The sequence below is a fragment of the Vicugna pacos genome, chromosome 3 (genome assembly GCF_048564905.1).
Source record: "Vicugna pacos chromosome 3, VicPac4, whole genome shotgun sequence".
In the NCBI taxonomy this organism is placed as follows: Eukaryota; Metazoa; Chordata; class Mammalia; order Artiodactyla; family Camelidae; genus Vicugna; species Vicugna pacos.
In genome coordinates, this window is record NC_132989.1 from 31,142,816 (window position 1) to 31,165,224 (window position 22,409).

Consider the following 22,409-nt stretch of genomic DNA (forward strand, 5'->3'; position numbering starts at 1 on the left):
TGCAAGCCAGAAGGGAGACACATGGTGTATTCAAAGTGCTGAAAGGGAAGGCCTACAAGAGACCATATGCTATACAGCAAGACTATCATTTAGAACAAAAGGGAAGATAATAAGCTTCTCAGACAAAAACTAAAAGAGTTCACCAATAATAATCCTACCCTAACAGAAATGTTGAAGAGTCTTCTCTAAGTGGAAGAGAAATAAGAATCTATAGGAAATAGAAAATCTCACTAGGAAAGACAAATATTTAATAAAGACTGAGGATCAACCTCTTAGGTAAACCATTATGAAGATTAAAAGACAAAAATTATAAAAGCAACTGTAACTACAAATAAATACTTAAGTGATAAGCTTGAAGATATAAAAGATGACATCAAACACAAAATGTGGGGGAAGGGAGTAAAAAACATATGTCTTCTAGAATGTGTTAGAACATAAATGACCACCAGTTTAAAATAAGCATAGTTTTAAGTCAACATACATGAACCCCATGATAACTACAAATCAGAAAACTACAAAAGATACACAGAACTAAAAAGAAAGTAACACAAGCATCCTACTAAATAAAACTACCAGGAAAGAAACAGAAAGAAATTAACAGAGAAGAACTACAAAAACAACCAAAAAAAAGTAATAGACTGCAATAAATACATACCTATTAATAATTACTTTAAATAGCAATGGACTGAGTGCTCCAATCAAAACACTGGATTAGAAAACAAGACTGTTATATATTGCCTGTAAGAGACTCACTTCAGAGCTAAACACACACACAGTCTGAAAGCAAGGGGATGGAAAAAGATATTTCATGCAAACACCAAAGACAAAAAAGTGAGGACAGCAATACTCATTTCAGACAAAATAGACTTTAAAACAAAAGTGGTAACAAAAATCAAAGAAGGGAATTATATAATGATAAAAGGATCAATACAAGAACAGGATATTACATTCGTTAACATATATGCACCCAATACGGGAGCATCTAACTATATAAGGGAAATACTAAGAGGCATACAGGGAGGAACTCACAGTAATATAATAACAGTAGGAGACTTTAACGCCCCTCCTACATCAATGCACAGATCAACCAGATAGAAAAATCAATAAAGCAACAGTGGTCTTAAACAATACAACAGACCAATTAGACTCACTAGATATTTACAGGACATTCCACCCCAAAACAACGTAATACACATTCTTTTCAAGTGTACATGGAATGTTCACCAGGATAGGTAACATGCTGGGCCACAAAGAAGGTCTCAACAAAATTAAGAGGATAGAAATTATAATAAACATTTTTTCTGACTTTGATGGTATAAAACTAGAAATCAATTAAAGAAAAATGGGGAAAGAACAACATGTGGAGACTAAACAACATGCTAGTAGAAAACCAAAGGGACAACGAATAAATCAAAGAGGAAATCAGAAAACACCTGAAGACAAAAGAAAACAGAAACATAACACTCTAAAATCTACGGGGGTTGTAGCAGGAGACGTTTTAAGACTGAAGTTTATAGCAATACAAGCCTTCCACAAGAAATAAGAAAAATCTCAAGTAAACAAGTTAATCTACCCAGAGGAATTAGAAAATGAAGAATAAACAAACCAAAAATCAGCAGGAGAAAGAAAACAATAATGATCAAAAGATCAGAGAAGAAATAAAAGCGATTTAAAATAAAATAGGAAAGATCAATGAACAAAGGGTTGTTTTTCTGTAAAGATAAATAAAATTGGTCGCCAGATTCACCAAGAAGAGGACCCAAATAAAGAAAATGAGACACAAAAGAGGTGAATAACAACTGATACACAGAGATACAAAAATTTATAAGAGAATGCTAAGAACAGTTATATGCCAACAAATTGTAAAATGTAGAAGAAATGGACACATTTCTAGAAACATACACCTGCTAAGACTGAGTGAAGAAGTAACAGACAATTTGAACACACTGATAACTACTAGTGAAGTTGAATTTGTAATTAAAAACAAATTGCCAGGAAACAAAAGTCCAGGACAGTACAACTTCAAAAGGGAATTCAACCAAACATTTAATGAAGAGCCAGTACCCATCCTTCTCAAACAATTTCAAAAAACTAAAGAGGACAGAACACTTTCAAATTCATTCTGTGGGGCCACCATTACCCTGATACCAAAACCAGACAAAGAACTACAAAAAGAAAATGATAAACCCATATCTCTGATGAATATAGATGGAAAAATCCTCAAATATAAATATTAGCAATTTGAGTCCAACAATATATAAAAAGGATCACACACCATGATCAAGTCAGATTTACTCCAGCCAAGGAAGGTTCAACATTGTGAAATCGATGTGATATACCACATTAACAGAAGGATAAAAGCCATATGATCACTTCAATAGATGCAGAAAAAGTGTTTAATAAAATTCAACATCCACTCGGCCCCGATAAGCACTCACCCTCCTTTTCATAAAAGTTCTACAGATGGAAAGTATACAGAGTGTGGGTACATTCAGTCCATTCATTACTCCTGTTTACTCTGTTAGCACAGCACATTCCTGAACTAAATCCCTCTTTAACTGATGTTGCAGAAAAACTGTGACATAAAATGATCAATGTTGTGCCACTAAAGTCTAACAATGAAAAATGAAGTGCTTATTTTGGATTCAATAGCGAACATACTGAAAAGATTTAAGATATTGATAAAAATCATTTTTCGTCTTTCCACTTCTTTTTTTTGTTTAAACAGGCTGATCCTCTCCTATAAAACACATGATCCACCAGAGTCCGTATCACATGTCAATCATAAAACAAAGGAACTTGTTGATGTTTGGGTGGTAGATAATCTTTAAATGACATCTCTGCTAGTGGTGACATAAACCTTGAAATATGTGAAATTTGTTTATTTTTCTAGGTTTTCTGTGGTTATAATTTTTAAAAAGGAGTTTTAAAAAAATACATTCAGCATGACTACAAAAATTTAATTCCGTCAGTAGTAGGCTATGGAGTTTTATGCCCTTGACACAGCAAACATTGCTAAAATATTCCAAAATTTTAAATAAATGATTAAAAAAATTTATGGCATATCTTTCAGTGAACCAAATAATTCTTTGACTATAAGCAACCATCTCATAATGTATATAATTTCGATGTTCATATTTTTATATTATATACATACTAAAGACATGTTGTTTGCTATGAACTATTCAAGGTTTATGGAATTATAAAGAAAGAATTTAACATGTTTATGTTTAGTTATGTTTAGTGACAAACATTTTACTGCATATTTTCTTAGCTGTGATATGGTGAAAACACAACTCAATATGTTTATCATGACAATATTTTCTTCCAAGTGTATACATGGACCTTAAATCTACCACTTCTTTCCATGGAAAACATTAAAAAATATATATTGATTAAATCTAGCTTTCAGCCTTTTGGCAGGAATGTGACTAAATTATCTCTAAATTATCTTGTGTCATCTTATCTTTTAAGACACTGAGAATATTGATTTCACTTTCCTTGATATATTCTTCTAAAATTTAAAATTCTCAGAGCCATGAAAATAATACCAGGCAAGATGCTTTAAACCAATCATCTCTCCTTAGATGTCAGTTACTTCGATGACGAAGAGCTTCCCAACCATGCCTGCAAATCATCGGAGAGTCAAAGGAATTTTAATCAAATTGCTTTATCTCTGGAAAACAAATAGCTTAAATCAGTGGTTGCCCCTCCACATTTCAGTAAAACACTAAGATTCAGGTCTCATTTGAGAGTTGTGACAGAAACACAAGTCAAACTAGCTCAATCAAATGTGGAGTCTCCATAAAGCTGAAGGAAAATCTGCTCCAGGAACTAAAGAGCTAACAGGAACCTGGCTGGTATAGGTAGGCAGGACTCCTTGCCCATTTCTTATCTGTTTCTTTTGCACATGGACTTTATGCTCTCCTACCATATGCTGGTTTTTTCCCACATCATCAGAGACGTGCCACCAGAATCTCTGGGTTTACGTCTGAATTATGGAAGTAATGCATGAAGACAGCAAAACAACACATAGAATGGAAAGGAAAAGGCTTCCTCTCAAGTTATAAGGGAGGTAGGCAGGCAATTTTATCAGAATTAAATAACAAAGGTCTCAAAACTGTAAATGATCACCAAGTGCCTAGCTTAATGAATGGAAGAAAAAATTACATAATTTTACTCAATGAATAATAAAGATCTAAATCTCCTAGGGCATTGAGGGGGCAAGGAGAGAGACATACATAAAGCAAATTGGAATCAGAAATGCTTTTGGCTTCTCAACTAAACAATGAGTACTAGAAGGCAATACACAGCCCCAAGCCTAAAATCCTATATCCAGCCACATTATCATTCATGACAGAAGACAGAATGAAAATAGTATTCAGTCAAGCAAGGATTCAAAAATATTCTCTTCCATGCTCTCTTAAGCATCTACCAGAAAATGTTTTTAAATCAAGCGAGGGACTAAAACAAGAAAAAGAAAGGCATAGATCTACAAAACATCTAATCCAATACTCACTCCTTGGTTTGCACAGTTACATATTTAAGTGATTGGAAATTGATTTAGTGCATCACCACATCTGGAAGAACAGGAGAAAGGAGAGCAGGAAACACACTAGTTCCCACATGTGGAGGACAATGAATTCTGCACACTTATGCTACCTTCCAATTCTTCCACTCCCTCTCCTCTCAAATTAGTTTTTCATATTTGTTCATATATTTTTTAAAGCTTTATTCAATCTCTACTATGTTCTAGCCACTTAAGACACACAAATGAACAAAATAAATACCACTCGCATTGTGTTTACATGCTAAAATAACGAGACAAAAAATTAATATTGAATGTAAGTAAATAATATACTATTATTAGAAAATGATAAGGCTGTGTCCTTGTCAGGCCACGGATGCTACCACTGCTTCATCACCATTATCAGTGGGCAGAGTCATCAAGACATACTCCAGAGATTCTCCTGGCTTTCAAAAATATGCTTCTTTGCACTCGTTTAAAGCATCAAACATGGTCCATTTGTATGATGAGTTGCATATATGTCTACCACCTGGACACTTTCAGGTTTAGAAGAACCCTCACTATGTCCTCTGATAGAAGCGTTCCTCTGGGAAGCCAGAAACGTCTATGGTTGCAGGCACAGAAATGGCAATTCTGCAAGTCGTTCCCCTCCAGGTGATGGTGAGGCGCCAATCTTGGTTCTACCCCTTTATTTCCAAAGCACTGCATTCTTGTTAAAGGGAAAACATCACTATATATTGGCAACCGGTTCAGAAAATTAAGAGTTTTATCTTCCTGCAGCTATTCATGCCAATGGAGAATTTTTTCCTAAGTAATATAAATAATTCATATAGATTTCTAGAAACCATACTAACTTGGGATTTGCAGATACTAACTACTACATATGAAATAGATAAACAAAGTCATACTGTATAGCACAGGGAACTACATTCAGTATCTTGTAATAGCCTACAATGGAAAAGAATATGAAAAGGAATACACACATGTGTATAACTGAATCACTATGCTGTACACCAGAAACTAAAACACATTGTAAATCGACTGTACTTCAATTAAAAAAAAAATACAACTCAGAAAAATAGAAGAGTATGTAATGGGAAATACGACCTGAAATGCTACACTACCCAATTCTCTGTTTCTTTAATTTATGTCTCTATTTAAGGTTTTAAAACAGATCAGGGTGGGCAAACCACAATCTACTGGGAAAATCTGGCCCACAGCATTCATCACTTACTGTGCATGACTGTTCTTGGACTCCAACAGCAGTGTATCGTTGTGACAGAGACCACCTATTCCATCCAAAAAGCCTAAAATGCTTACTGTTTGTTTGTTTGTTTTACAGAAAAAGGTTGCCAATCTCTAACAAACGCCATGATGGATGACGTAGATGACCTTGTTCAAGCTCACGTCACAAATAGTTAAACCAACAGAAACAGGAAGCAGGCACTGCTGAGTAAATCTGAATTCACGGAAAGAAAGCCTATATTAAAAACATTCAGAAGTCTGTGTGGATCGACAGACATCTTCCTAAAGATGACCCGAACATGAAGTGAGTTCTTCTCTAACACTAACATCTATAATTACGAATATTATAGATGTCTTCAACAGACTGAGAAGTAACCCAAAACATCGCTTTACAATCCTGAATACTGCATACGAAACTATGAATAAATGGCCGATTTTATATAAAATTTCCAAAGCATACTAACAAAAGCTCTAGATGACAGCTTTCCTTTTCAGGATTGCCACAAGCAAACTAGGTAACCTCAGATTAAAAAAATCTACTGCGTAGGCTTCAAGGCTTCAAACTTCTCCATTCCCAGCCAGAGTTCTGTGCTTTAACCTAAGACAGGAGACAAGCAGTGTAAAAGTTTCAGCAGTCCAACAATAAAGCACGGAAGCTGACCACACAGACTGCTTTGCTACAGCAGAACCGGATTAATTTACGGCAAGTGCTTATCCCCACTGTCATCAATCATGTGTTGAAACTTACTGGTAAATTTCCATTTTGTGAAGAATAAATAAAAATGCTGAAGCACCCCTGTCATTTTGATTTTCCTGGCTGAACTTGACTTCTAGTGATGTTTTTGTAGGGGGTGAGTTTTCCTTCTTGTCGGTGTCATTTGGTTGTCAATCTTTTGGAAATTCTGAGCCCCAGTTTGATTTCTATCTGCATAATCTCACTGGTTTTAATCTCATTTTCTCAAAGTGCTTTTCCTAAACACATGCCCCTACTGAGTTCAAAGCACAGTTGCTCTTGGCATTGTTTCTTAAGTCTTTTCCTACCACCCTTAGCACTTCATTCCCTCTCCTTTGTGCTACACCCCCTCCTTTGCCCACGTAAACACCACAGGGAGTAGACAGCAGCTGTAAAGGGAAGAAGTTATTGCTGAACAATTCAAAACCCACATTGAAGACCAAGTGTAGAAGATGCTCTGGTTTTTATTCAGAAACTGACCAGTGAACAGACTGATTCACTGATAAACTTGCAAGCTTGGATTGTTTGGAGAATGCTGCCTTCCGTGCATGGCAGAGAGTGCAGTGTTTTAAGGAGGAATTTAGCCCAGCCCATTTCCACCTTACAGCCTCAGGAAGGGCTTTGCCTGCTGCCGTCCAGGTCAATCACACTGCTAGGATTCCCCGAGCACTATGACCTACTATGACCTTCCTCCTTCCTTCAAGCGCCCACCATTCTTACCCTCTGCACACACCATCCTTCTCTTCACCCATCTAAACCCTACCTGTTCCTCAAACCTCAGCTGGCATAACTCTCTGACCCCTGCAGTCAGGACCTTTTCTCCCTGCAAGTCCTGCGTCAGAGGAAGTCCTATCCCTTTCGCTCCCCAGTCACCACGTGTGCTGCCTTACAACCTTGGCTCTCCTGTTCTCTATGTTGTCCCATCTACTCCAACTGGATTAAAAGTTCTTGGAAAGCTAGGTACGTTACCTTTTATTCCCTTTCACTCTTCTGTTGTAGCTCACATAGTTTGCTGTCCACACTCTACGCTCAGTAAGTGATAGCTGATTAATTCCAACGGGTAAATTGATCCCATAATGAGTACACACCTCTGATCTTGTCTGTTTGCAGGTAAAGGAAATGGATGTAAGCAACTTCCTTCGTTTTTTGACACTAGGGTTGAATACAAGTATTCTATAATATCTCCCAAGAGACTAGGACGCAATCTTTGCTCCTCTAAATACTACACGTGGAAACTGAATGAATGTTGCATACAAAATTTTTTAAAGCGTACTTACTCAAAATGCTAAAACAATGGTTATTAGAACAAAGGAAATAACAGCCTGTCTTCGCATTATGTACTGTTAAGATAAAAATATGCTGATAGCAGTATTCAAGATTTTCGCCAAAAGGCTAAAGGAAGGAAGTTCTGAAAACTCAGCCTGTAGTATTCCCAATAACATGCTTCGTTTTCAATAAAAGATAGAATATAGCTCCTACCAAGCATATGGAATTATAGCCCCAAACAAACAAGAGCACATGGAACTTAAGGAAACAGTGAGGTGGGGAGGTATATAAAAATCGCACTTTATGTGGGCCAAATCTTTTAGGAAGAAGGGACGAAAATATGCTGACAGGAAGTCTGAAAAAGAAGATTTAAAAATTATGTTTTAGAAAAAGGAGATTGAGGATATTTTTTTGGTATTATTTTGGTGGAGAAAACAGAGCATTCTCAAAAGCCATAAACATGTCAATCATGTTTGGTGACTAAATACAAATCTCCTAGAGGAATAAGATATAAAATTTTCAGCATATAGATGTTTAAGAAATTTTTATTTATGGTATAGAATATTCAAAGCAACATAAATATTTTAGGAATGATAGATTTGGGTGTTTAGTGTAACAGAAATATTATGATGTGTTTATTTTTAAGACTAGCATGAGGAAGTCTTTATGGCAACAGAGCAGCCCAGCCTCCGTGTCAGCCGTGTGTCAGGTACCCTTCAGGCAAGGTCTCATTTCATCTTCAGATTTCCACCTTGGGAGGCAGAAATCATTACCCACTTTTCTCAAGAAACTAGCACCAGAAGTATTACTCAACCTGCCCAAGATAACAAAGCTACTAAAGGCCCAAACCGGAAAACTCTATACCAGGCTTCATTACCTGTTTACTCTGTACTGTTAAGTGAGGGGGGAGGCGCGGATATAAAGTTGTATATTCATTATGTTCTTAACTGTAAAAATACATTGAATTAGATTGGAAAGAAATATAGCAACATCTAAACAGAAATTCCGAAACAGTAGGAGGGTAGGGCTATTTTATTTCCTTTTTTGCACATTTCTGTCATTACTAACATAACCATTTTCATGATGTGGAAACCTCAGGTGAGAAAAAAGTCCATGAGAAACGTCAGGGCACTGGCTGTTGTCACTGCGGATCTGCTCAGTGCTCCCTCTTGTTGCTGCAACTCCTGACTCCGTTTTACCCTCTTCCCTGCTCCTACTCCCCACCCGTCTTCGTAGACAGCTAGTCTAGTGTGTTGATGGTGTGCCTTAGTTTTGGTGTGCTCTTCTAAAAACTGGCATTGTTCAATGTAATAAATGCTACTGGGTCATGTATTTCTTACTCTTCTTCCTCTCTCCCTCGAGGATCATGCTTTAAGGTGGACCCGTAGTGCCCTATGTATATATATTCTACTGTTTCTAACTGCTCCACAATGCCCCGTCACTTACAAACACGCATCACAGCACCACAGCAAACATCCTCTCACGTGTTCTGCTAAGAGCCCTGGAGACAGTGTCTTTGGGATATTTGCTGAAAAAGTGGTCCCAGCTTTCACTCAGAATGGCTGCCTGCTCTGTCTACCCCTCTCCCAGAGTATTCAGCTCCAGTACTCTACAACCACAAATTCCTTTTTCTGTTTTCTGATGTGAGCAGGTGTTATTTGATAATAAGAAACATCAGCTTCAAGATAAGGGTATCATGACACTGAGGGCTTTAATAATTTAAACTCATCTTGAATTTAAACATTTCAAAAAATTTAAATAAGTGAAAAAGAGCTACACTTGGTCTTTTGTAAATCTGGGAGAAATAAAAAATGGATTCTCAAATTCTTACCAAAGGAACAAGTTACAGTGCTACGAGAATAGTATGGCTTTCTACCTACACTCTCTCTATACTCAATAATATGTCATTGTTTGCAACAATAGACAGCTGGCACTTTAAAACTATTATGAATCAATACTATAAGACACTGAATAAGGAGTCCACAGGGACAAACAGCACACCACCTCAGTACACCGATTCCTGCGACATCCATGGACCTCTAGCATGCATTCTAGGTGAACATGAACTATAGGAAAAGAAAAGCACTGGGAAAAACTCATGCTCTCAGATTTCCACTCTGTAATATCCAAAATGCTTTATTTCCCTTTGTTGCACCAGCTGGTGACTCAGTCATCCACACGGTAGCTTATACTAATATGGATGGGTAACTGAGCCCCAGATTATAGTAACTGGAAGGGCATGAAGTTTTGATCAAGTGAAGGAAGAGGAGACTGCAGGAAAAGTGGTTCTAAAGCTTATGTTACTTTAGAGGAAAGTGTTTTTTTACTTCAGTTAAATATATCAGTGGCCATTTACTTACACAAAGCTAGAATCCTAATAATCATCTTAGAAACCTTTTCCTTCCATCCCTCATTCACATCCAGTCCACCACCACGAATGGTAGATTTTATCTCCTAAATCTTTCAGATCCCTCCACATCTCCCGCATTTGTCTACCATCATCTCCCTCCCAACCCCCAATCCAAGGCACCATCAACTTTTTGCCTGAACTTGTCCAAGAGGTTACTGGCTCCAGTTCTGGAGATGATGCCAGTTGTGTTTGGTTTGTTTTTGGTTTTGTGTCCCCCACAACACAGAGTCATTTTTTCAATAGGCAGAGCAGCACATGTCACCCAAGGAACTTCCGTGATCTTCCTTTGTTTCAAGATAAACTAAGTACACTATGCAACATGGAATAAAAGGCTTCCCAGCCTTTCCCCAGGTTCACATGGCACTGCGAAGTAGCCCCCACACTGACCCTCTTTCCTGCCCCCCTGCTCCCAGGCATTCTGAGTCCCTGATAAGTGAGTGGACACTTGCCTGGGTCTTCAAACATACTCTTCTCCCCACCTCAAACACACCTCCATCTCTCTTCCCTCCAATTCGTCCCCTGCTTTCTTCAGTTCACAGCCCAAGCGTTATGTCCTCATGGACAGCTTCCTTGCCTGTTCTCCCACATTCCTGATACTTCAACAGCTCACGGAGTCTCCACAGCACTTGCTGAGCTGGAATTTTACATGTGCTTGTGTTGTTTCCCCTGTGAGACTATTACTATGTGAGGTCAAGGCTCTTACCTATTAACTATTTTATTTCTAATACTAAGGCGGGAAGCCCGATAAAAAGACCAGCAGGACCCCGCAAGCAGGGCTGCTGCTCTCCTCTTAGCACCGACCGGTTCCCTGGCCCAGAGGCTCTGTCTCACTTTTTGCCTCTAAAGCGGCTAACTTACACCTAGGATTCTACTGGTTCCCTGAGCTCACTTCTGATTAGTTATTTCCTTCACTCCTGATTGGTTATTACTCTCACTTCTGATTGGTCCACTTCCCTAACTTCTGATTGGTCCATTTGTAGTACTTTATTTGCATGGAGCTCACTCCTGATTGGTCTATTTCTACAAAGCTTGTTCCTGGTTGGTCAACTTCTGTTGTACTTTATTTGCATATGATGTTGCAAAGTGGGAAACTGGCAGCCTATAAAACGCCTGTGTAACCCTACAGATGGGGTCCAGAGGTTGAAGTGTTAACTGCTCTGGGTCTTGTGGCGTAATAAACCTGAGTTCTCCAACTCTCTGAGTGGTCTCTCGCCTGGATCCAGGTTGCTGTCACAACTGAGCTGTAACACCTAGCTGCAACACATTTTTCTGCAACATGTTGTAGCATTTATTTCTAATGTGTAGCATAATACTTTATAGGTCCTACTTTATAGGTCCTCAACAAACATAAGTTTAGTAAGTGAGTGAACAGAAGCCTGAAAAATCAGTGAATGAAACAAAATAAAGGATGGGTCATGTCTGAGGGTAAAAGAGCAACATGAAAAATATTGAGGTTTACAAATTGATTTAAGCAAGTATTTAACATCCCTTTTCTGATAATAAAGAACTATCTCCTCGGCACTTACCACAAGAAGTAACATTACACCATGTTCAAAAGCATACGTTTTAAAAGTTCTATGGCCAATATTTACAAAACAAGGAAGCTAGACATCCTTACGGTGTTACAGCTATATCAAAATACCCTGGAAAATGTAAAACCAGTTTTATTCTGATGGTATTAGATTTGACAAATGTTTCTAGCTATTTCATCACCTAAAGTCCACCGTGAATACTGAAGACATTCACTTTCTACTTAGTTTCACTCTTGTGCAAGCCAAAAATGTGATTACTTTAATCACCACAAAAATACAGACTTAGAAACAAATTAGTCTTTAAATGTGAGCATCATTTATGCCCTAAAGTTACAGGTATGTTTAACAACATTAAATATCATTTCTACATTATCTTTGAAGGTGTGGAGAACTAGTAACACTGTCATTGAGTATATTTCATGGTGTCTGGAACACAGAATAAGAGATCCACTCACATTCTCACTTCAGTAACCAAGATTTAATGAATTAAATGAGGGTAGAATTATCAAGAAATCCAATCAAATGTATCTAGTTTAACGAAGAAGCCAAAAGAGAGGTATTTATTATCTAGATATCCAAATGCAAAACAAATCTATTCGTCTCGAATATTTCAGTTGCAAGTGATAGAAACCTGACTCAAATTAGTTTAAATAAAAATCCTAGTAACTTCCCCAACGTTTATAGCAAATCCCCAAAACGACTGTGGTCTTTCCTAAGCACACCAATACTCCCCAGTCCAGTCACTGTCATGGCATGATCCCGCGGAACCCTCGTCACACCCTTCTCGCAGGGACAATGGGACCACGTGATTGAGAGCCCGACAGGACTCCAGCGGAATTCCAGAAGCTAACCTCACAGAGGGAGACAGGATACAGATCAGGCAAGCATTTCAAATGTCAGTTCCACTTTTAAGCAGATACATCTTTCAGTTTTTGAAATTAAATAACTATGGCCACTGGAACTAAGAAAAAACTCAGAATTTTACTACAGATTCTTTCCAACACAAGTAACCTCTCAGACAGCCAAGAGACTGGTTAAAATGACTGACAGCTTTTTAAGAGATGAGCAAGTATGAAAACACCACCATTCTTGGTGGTAAGTGGCTTGCCTGTCGAGCTGCATGGGAGCCCCCTGCTACCCGGACTCTCTTATCACCTCCACCCCTAGGATAAGCAGCAGGGTAAGTTTTAAGGATAGAATGAGACTTAGAAACCGGTCTTACTAATTTGTCAGAGATAAAACACTGACGAGTGAAATCATCTTCTTACTAAAACTCTCTTCCTTGCTGGCTTTGATGGATCAAGATGCTAATGTGTGAGCTGTCTCACAGACTCGTGAGGAGGAGTCTGAGGGCAGCACTGGCCAGTAGCCAGCAAGAAACTGAGGCTCTTGGTCCAGCAACCTGCAAGGACCTGAGTCCTAGCAAGACGGACATTAAAATCTAAAGCAACGGAATCACGGAGGGATCAACCGTTGCCGTGTTCTGCTTGTTAGATGCAAGTCAGAGGTCGAGTCCATACTCAAGAGGAGGCGATCACACAAAGGCAAAAGCAGCAGCAGGTGGGGAGAAGGGAGAAGCCTTACCATCTGTCTGCCACAGGCAGGGGAGAGAGGCCAGGAGAAGTGCTGCAACACCATTTTCCCATCTTTCATAATAATGTATATGTTAACACTGTCAAACTCGTAACTTCAACCTCAACGTCCTTTTAAACATTTTTCATGACCTAAAAACACTTCTTAAAAAATTAATAGCTTTTGTGGTAAAAAAATAATTATCAAACATCAGCATGTGCTTCAATTTCAATTGTGTGGTTCACTATTACAGTTTAGTAAAATAAGACAAAATTTTTATTGAGAATACCATGTGCAATATAATTACACTTATATTTTTTCTATCTTCTACCCAAACATATGTAATAGGCCAGTATTTAAAATAACTTGTTTTGCTCTTTTTTTGTACTCTTTTATTTAAATTTTATAATGGGCATGTGTCATTTTTACAAAAGCAGTAACTCCTAAATCATGTCTGCATCATAATTAAACCATTTACATTATCATTATCATGCTATCAGTAACATAGCAGTTTTATAAACAAAGTTGTTCCACCAGTATTAATACATTTCACTGAGCACTTAAGAGCTACCAAGACTTACAAAGTTGTTATTACCCAATGAACATTAAATAACATTTTATTGAGAAATGACGAGAGAGAAAACTAAGAAGAACAACAAAAGAGATTAGGAATATAAATGATTATCTTGGGTTCACTAAAAACAGTCACTTTTATAAACAAATACATAAACCTAATTAGACATTAATTCAATTATCAGAATTCTTTGATTTGGAAAACTAACTTTTACCATTACAGAGCTTCTGAATTTTATGTTATTACTTTATCTGTGGGGATTAAAGTTTTAGAGGTAATTTTCAGACTATGAAAACATCTGAATTGTTACTTTTGAACATTATCCAAACTCCAAGTGTTTATACAATGGTTGGTAAACCGTTAACAGCTGGCTTACTGCAGAACTGAAGAGGATGCCTGGGGGAGACCCCCAGACACAGGTAACGGAGATCAAAATGTGTATAAATGTGCTGAATGTTTCATTTTGGTAGCCAGAAAGGATTATGAAACCAAGAAGGTAATTATCATCTCAGTACATCTTAAACTTTTTTTTAAGTTTAACTTTTAAAATATTTTCAGAACACTTTCATTTCTGACATATATATTTATGTTTCTAAACCCGTGTGAATACAAACATATGTGTGGCAATAAACACAATATACGCACATACAGATATGCACACACACACAAAAAAAGTTACGTGGCAGATGTCTTCTGTGCTATTTGGAAAATTAGAATATTCATACTACAATAATACTCCTTACTAAGAACTCTAAGTCCCTTTACCCCACTGTACTAAATTTTGATTTTATTAGATTTCAATTTCAGTAAATGTAGTGGCTTCCAACAACACAAATCTATTAATTTACATTTCTGGGGGTCCAAAGTCTGACACAGGCCTCACTGAGCTAAAAGCATGGTGTCAGCAAGGCCGCACTCCGTTCTGGAGGCTCGAGGGGAGAACCCCTTTCCTTGTTTTCTTTCATTTCCAGAGGCCACGGATATTCTTAGCTCGTGGCCCCTTCCTCCATCTTCAAAGGCAGCAGCATCTTCAAAGCTCTGACCCTGACGCCGAATCCTCTGCCTCCTGCTTTCACTTAGAAGGACCACTGTGATCGCTGGGATCCACCTGGAAACGCAGGGTCACCTCCCCATCTCAAGGCCTTTAATTTAATCCCACGTGCAAAATCCGTTTGGCCACATCAAGTAACATATTCACAGGTTCCACAAATTAGGACACGGACATCTCTGGAGGGGCCACGATTCTGCCTACCACTGTCTTCATTCAAGAGCATTTTTTGGCTTATGTTGTCAGGCTTAGTTCAAAGTCAGGATTTTTTGTATGCAATTGTTTTTAAACAAAGAGGAGAGACAAAGGGCTGACAGCCTTGGTACACCCTGAGAACTCTCCCTTGAAGTGGAGGGCAGAGTGTAACCCAGGATAATTCTTTCCATAGCACTGCATGAGTGAGTTTCTAATATGAATATTCAAGGAGAAGCTGTCTGGAGCGCACTTGAGACAAAGCATGTTTTTGACGTGAGCCTCCTCGGGAGGAGGGAGACATTTTGAAATGAAGAGATGAGCTGGACAGACAGGTCCAGGTTCGATAAGCAATAGATAGGAACAGAGCTGCTGAAGCCAGCTTCTCAACACGCCTGAGCTCTGCCTTTCCGGATTAAAATTTTTTTAGTTTCCCAGTGAGGGACTGGAAAACATGGTCTCATAGGAAGGGCAGCTTTGGGTTGGAGATAAGGAGAAAAGGAACTGAATTAGCTTGAAATTTTCTTTTCAGAGCATGATCTCCAATGTAAACATGGGAAAGTGGGAGAGTCTTGAAAGCCTGAAACGAGACCGCATTTGCTTACTGAAAGAGACAGACCGCGCAGGAGACTAGGATGAAGCTGGCTGGTAGCAATCAGGTCACCTCCACTTAGAGGCGGGACTGGAGAGGGGTAGAGTCTGCAATTCTACAGCAAACTACAACAGCGTTTCAAAGTCAGTCAGAAATCAGAAAGACAGTTCCAAGCCTGGAGATAAGCAGCACTTCCATCTTCTTCAACAGCTAGCTCGTTACTGTGTTATCTGAGCCTGCAGGCTGCAATGAAGAAGAGTGTGCATTTTCATTATTTTAACGTCTTGTCATAGTGCTCTTATCAGACTTCTTGCCGAAGGCTGATTGCCTACTTAACACTTTAGTATTAGGAAGAAACATATTAAGAATCTTCGAAAATGATATAAAAAATTTAGGATGTGGTGTTGACTTACTGAGACAAGAAACACCCATCAAGTAAATGGAAATATATCTTCTCATCTACATGTTCATTATCAGAGCTACTGTGTACAAGTTAGAATTAGGGAAATGTGTTATCCAAGATTGACACATTTCCAGAGACTAGAGACACGTAACTGAGAACTGAAAACTTTTCTCAGCCTTTAGAAACTGGCAGTTACGGAGGAAAAACATTCATCACAAGTAGAGGGAAGGCGGGATGAATTGCCTGTGAAATTCGTCAGCAGCCCAAGGGTCCGCGTAGGGTCGGCGTGGGGTTATTCTTTGCTGAGCCTGATCAAGCACCCCCTTAAAGGCTCAGGGAAGCCTCTTGTCAGGAGGTCAGGAGAAGAGGAAATAGAAATGTCAATCTTTTCAAATTCGGTGTGGCCCTGCACTTCTAAGGTGCTCAGGTAGCCTTCCACACGCCACCCTCCAGCTCCGCTTCTCCTTTCTTTTTCCTTTCTAAGCAACTTGGCTCAGTAGCGACACTAAGTTCCAAGAACAGTGCAAATGTCCCTTGTAGCCAAATCTGGTTCTCTGGGAGAACAGAGTGCAGGCAGGCAGCCTCTATTTTATGGAAGGGCTGTATTTTAAATGCTCCTTGCATTAGAAATAGTTTAGTACTTGGAATTTATTCTCTTAGAAACTGTGCAGTAACTGAGATTCACTCCTCTTTCAAATTTTCAAAAGTCTATTTCACCTATATTGTTCCGGAAGCATGGTTTTCATTATACCATTTTAATGACGGCGACTTACTATTTTAAACTTTTTGAAAAGCGCTATCAATCTCTTTTGCTTGTTTGCTTCGCGCAGTTGCAGAGGCATGCTGGGATATGAAGTTTACAGGATCTGAAATATCTTTCCCACCCTAACAGACTGCCATTGCCCAGGAAGCTGGTGGTAGGAATGAGAGGTGAATCCGCCTATAATCTCTGCCTCTGCCTCTCTCTTTATCTAGAGATTCAGAATCTTAAGACTCTGGAAACACAAATGTGCTCAAGTCAACATTCCGTCCCACTTTTTTCCTGTTCTTCCTTGGCAATCACACTCTGTTAACAGAATGGGAAAGGTATCTCCTGATACTCTCAACTTTGTACTGCCTTGTAGCTCTACAATCATGCGAAAGAAAGGAACATGGTCAGTTGTCTTGTTCAGGAGTCCCATCAAGCTGGAAGCCACAAGATTAAGTGCTACATGGTGTTTTATTTGACCTACATAGAATTTTTAAATACACTGAACGACTGATTGGTGTTTAAAAATTGGATAGATTTCACGTACAAATCCTGATGTCCATCTTATTTTGATAAATGGAAGACTGATGAGACCAGCATATTTCCTGGATGCTCTTGAACAGCCAAATGGCTGCTGAAGACTTACTGAGTGGCTTTTGCACTTTTCAGTGGTGCTACCCCTCCCTAGGTTGCCACCTTCTCCACTGTTCCTCCTCATCCTACAGGAATTTCTGCATCAGGAATGGTTCAGACATGACTACAGAATATTTTGCTTTGGTCTTGATCCATAGGGTGACAGAGTGACTTTGGGATTCTGGTGCTCTCTGAAATTGGTACATTCAATAGGACAATATTATGGACTACTTGTGAGAATCAGCCCAGATCCTCCAAACAACACTACGGCCGAGATGGCATAAACAAGAAAGCAATCAAGAATTCTCTACTCAAACTATTTTTCAAAAAAGGATGAACGAAGACATTTTCAAATAATCAAACAGAGAGAAGTTATTGTTAGCAAGCCTGCATTATGAAAAATACTAAAGGAAATCTTTGAAGCATAGAGGAATGTCATCACACAGTAAGTTAAATCCATGAAGAAATGAAAGTACCAGGAAAGGTAAGTACTTAAATATAAGAGAATGTAAGATTATATTTTTCTCTTTTCTTCTTTTGACTGATACAATGAAAACTATAAAAAATTGTAATTTGAAATGGAAGCAAGTTTTTACACAATGATAAAGCACATCTACAAAACACCTGTAGCCAACATCCTCATTAATGATGAACGAGTGAATGTGTTCTCCCAAGTGAAAGAGCGCCCCGTTGCCAAAGCTGGAAAACGGAGCAATCTCACACATAATATAGTATTGGAATGATGACCCAAAGTATAAAATAAAGGCACGAGTCAATACTGATAGAATAAATGATATAGAAAGAAAGGAAGGGAGGAAGGGAGGGAGGAAGGAAAGAAAAGAAGGGAAGAGAAGGGAAGAGAAAGGAAGAAAGGAAGAAAGAGACAAGCCTGTACAGATTTCCAAGTGATTTATACAGTTTCCTCTTAAAGAGGTAGAGCAGAACTACCCACACTTAAATATGAGTTGTACTTACTGACTTGCTTCTGGAGTACAGAATGGAGAGAGAGAAAAAGTGACTTTTCAGAACAGAAAACTAAAAAATACCGCCTTAGCCAGGGAATCAAAATGGCCATCCTGAGTGATAATTCATTTTGATATGACAGACTTTGAGAACCATTTCACTTCTATGATTATACTCTGAAAAACTCTTAACCTAGTCTAATCATGAGAGAACCATCAGACAGACCGACATGAGACACTGTCTAAAATAACAGACTCATACTCTTCAAAATTGTGAGGGTTATCAAAAATAAGCAAAGTCTGAGGGACCCAAAGGGGCCGAAAGAGACATAACAACTAAATGCAACGTGATACTCTGGATCTAATCCTGGAAAGATTCATAAGGGGCAAACTAATGAATTTCAAATAAAGTATGAGTTTAGTCAATAAAGAACAACGAGAAACAAATGACTGATATATGCAACAAGATAGCTGAATTGTAGAAGTACGATGCTAAGTGAAAGAAATCAGACGCAAAAGTACGTACACTGCATCACTCTGTTTATGTGAAATCCCAGAGAGCGTACGACTACAGTGACAGAAGCGCGGTGACCGCCAACGGGGAGAGGGCTGACTGTCAAGGGGCGCTAGGGACTTTTTAGAGTCATGGAAATGTTCCACACCATGAAGCGCTACCACAGTGGTTACTAGAAGGCATGTATTTGACAGAACTCGGGACCTTATATAAATTAGATCTTAAAAATGCTATTTGAATAGCCTTTTTTATTGTCTTCAAGGCCTTTAGCATTTTGTCAGGTTCACAGCCCCATCTAAAAGGATAACACCCGCACAGTGTTATGAACATGGGACGGAAGTTACGTGTGGCAGAGAATCCCGCTGTTGGGGGTAGTTGCCCGACAACGTTAACGGGGATAGGATCTCAGGGAAGGACTCCCAGAGCCTCTGCAAGTGATTTTACTGTTCCATCTGCTTGCATGTTTTATGGGTGGTCAACTTGTTCCAGAAAGACATTTCATTCTCTTTACAAGGACAACCTGGGGAAACTAAGTTTTTCTATGGAACTCAGTAATTTAAGAGAAAGTGAGGTACCTGCTATTTGACATTACTGTACATGCCTCAGCCAGATGCTAAATTAGTCACCATGTGTCAGCATCAGAATTCTAAGTCAGCTCATCTCACTGTTAACAAGGGGGTGGGGCTTTATGACCTGGGGGAAAATCCCGCACAGGAAGGAGAAATTGCTCTTCCAAGTTCACCTAGGCAGAGCTTGGCTTGCTGTGAGGCTTGTAAGTTTATCACTTGCTCAAATGTTCTATCAGCTCCAAGGATAATTTTTTTTCTTGGAATATACTTATATGATTTTTCTTTTTCCTTTTTTTCTACTACCTTCAACCACCCTATAGCAGCTGGTTTCAGGGAACACTTTGAAAGTCAACAGATTATTCCCAACTGAACTGTCCAGCCTTGATCTTGGACCCTTCTGCTTGGTGCCGTGTGTCTCCTTACAGGTTCTTTTCCGTAAGAACAGATCTGTTTACTTTCCTCACACGTGAAGAAACTGCCCCTTATTTTTGCCAAAGATACAACTATCCCCCTAGTTCCGTAGGCTCAAGTTATTGGAATAACTTTTTAATCCTTTCTTTCCCTTGATCTCATATCCAGTTTATCACCACGTCTTTCCAAATGCTTTACCCAAGTCTAAGCTCATATTACCTCATATCCATGCTCTTCAGATGACCTGACTTCTCTTGCCTCCAACTCCTTCTCTGTTCGAAAACACCCTCTACCAACTCCAATAACACCTTTTAGGTATCTTTCTATACAGGTGATTACACTTCCCCTCATTTGCTATAATAAATACAAACTTCAGTGTCCAGCATTCAGCGCCTTATATCAACTACCCTTCTACATATCTAATACATCTTAAGAAAATCTGTTTGCTTTCCCCAGAGTTTGCTGTTTTTCACGTATGATTCTAATTTTCACGTATGAGTCTCACAATAACCCTACAAAATAGATACGCTATCATCTATCATTTCCATTTCACAGATGAGGAAACCAAGAGTCAAAAAATCAAAGTAACTTGCCAAGGATCACTCAGTTTGTTAGTGGAAGAGTTATTACTTTCTTCCACATCATTCTGACCCAAACCTATAGTCTTAACTATGATACTCCATCACCTGACATCAAATACCTGCCTTTGTAAGTATCATTTCATCCACCTAGAATCTCTTCTCTCCTTTAACGTTGCCCACGTTGGCTTTAATCTATAGCATGGGAAACTATGTTCAATAGCTTATAGTACCTATAATGGAAAAGAATATGAAAATGAATACATGCATGTATACATATGGCTGAAACATTACGCTGCACACCAGAAACTGACACAGCGTTGTAAACTGACTATACTTCAATTAAAAAATGGAAAAAAAATTTAAATAATAAAAATAAATCACCACCCAGCTGTGCACTCCCTTTCACGGCTCTCATCCCTGGCCTCGTGTACCGTATCCGTTTACTGTTGGTGGTGGGCGATCTGCAACTCAACTGCAGAAATTTCAACTTTGAGAACAACATTTGTCCTGTACAGTCTGCACCCCCAGCACCTAGTAAGGCTCCTGGTCTATTGATTATGATCAATAAATATTTACCAAGTGAAAAAACAGTAAGAGTTCGTCCTTTTTAGGAGCCTCTGGATGCTTCATCCTCGAATTCTGTGCTCCTTGTACTTTCAGCATGCCAGGGCACACAGGTGCTGTCTTCTAATAAACACCTTGAGGTAATCTGTGTTCTTTTTGACTTTTCCTCTTTAGTTCACGAATGTACAGAATCTGAGCAAGCAATGGTTGTGCACAAAACAGCATTCAGAGGTTGAAGCTCCTCAGACCCGACAAATAATGGGGTTCTGATACCTTACGCCACGTGGAAGTGAAGCAGAGCGGGAAAATGGTCCAGAAATAGTTGAACATGTGACAACAGGAAATCATCCTACATTTCCGTTGGACCTCCTAAGGTACAACATGATGACCACCACTCTTCCTAGTAAGAAGACATCCTAACTTTAACGCCCGGGAAACAAGAAATAAAGAGAAAACAAACAAGGAGAAATGGTGCTTACGTTTCTATGCTTCCTACTCTCCCCACAACGACTGTTACGATCATTTTCTGTTCCCACCCTTAAAACAACACAAGCCAAGACAGTTATTATTATCCCAACTTCACTTACAATGTTGTTTAAACACTATGAGATTTATTTCTGCAAAATGATGAGGCCAATAAATGATGCAACTGGGACCAGGAGTCAGGGTTTCTGGATCACAATCCACCACACTATTCTGACCTATTTGCCTTTTGCTGCATTTGCAACCAGTAATTCATTTACAGTTGCTTGTTTTGCGATCGGGGGTATATTTGTTAAACAGTGCTACCACCTGCTGGTAAGTTTTCCAATAATTCACATTATAGCTAATCCTAAAATGGGAAACAAATTAAGGGATAACCAATATAGTTTATAATTACAACTACATTCGCGTGCTACTTTCTAACTGTACTCCCTCTTGCAGTATCTGATTTTCACTTTTACAAAGCAGCCAAGTAAATCTTCTAACCTTACATGTCCAAGCATTTCCTTTCTCAAGAATTTGTAATTAATTTTGTCTACTTCCTAGAATATGCATATTTGGGAGAACATTTTACTAACCTTTTATACAATATAATATCAAACTTGTTGTCTACTAATAATGTAAGCCAGCAGTACCCATATTTTTATGCACAAAATCATTACCTGGTGAGGAGGTTACTTAAAAATGTAGATTTCTGGATGTGATGGTCAATTTTACGTGTCAGCCTGAGTGGGCCACTAGGCACCCAGATTAAACATGGCTTCTCCATGTGTCTGTGGGGTTGTTTTGAGATGAGGTGGCACATTAGCCAGCGGACTCAGTAGACTGCTCTCCCCGGTGTGTTTGGGC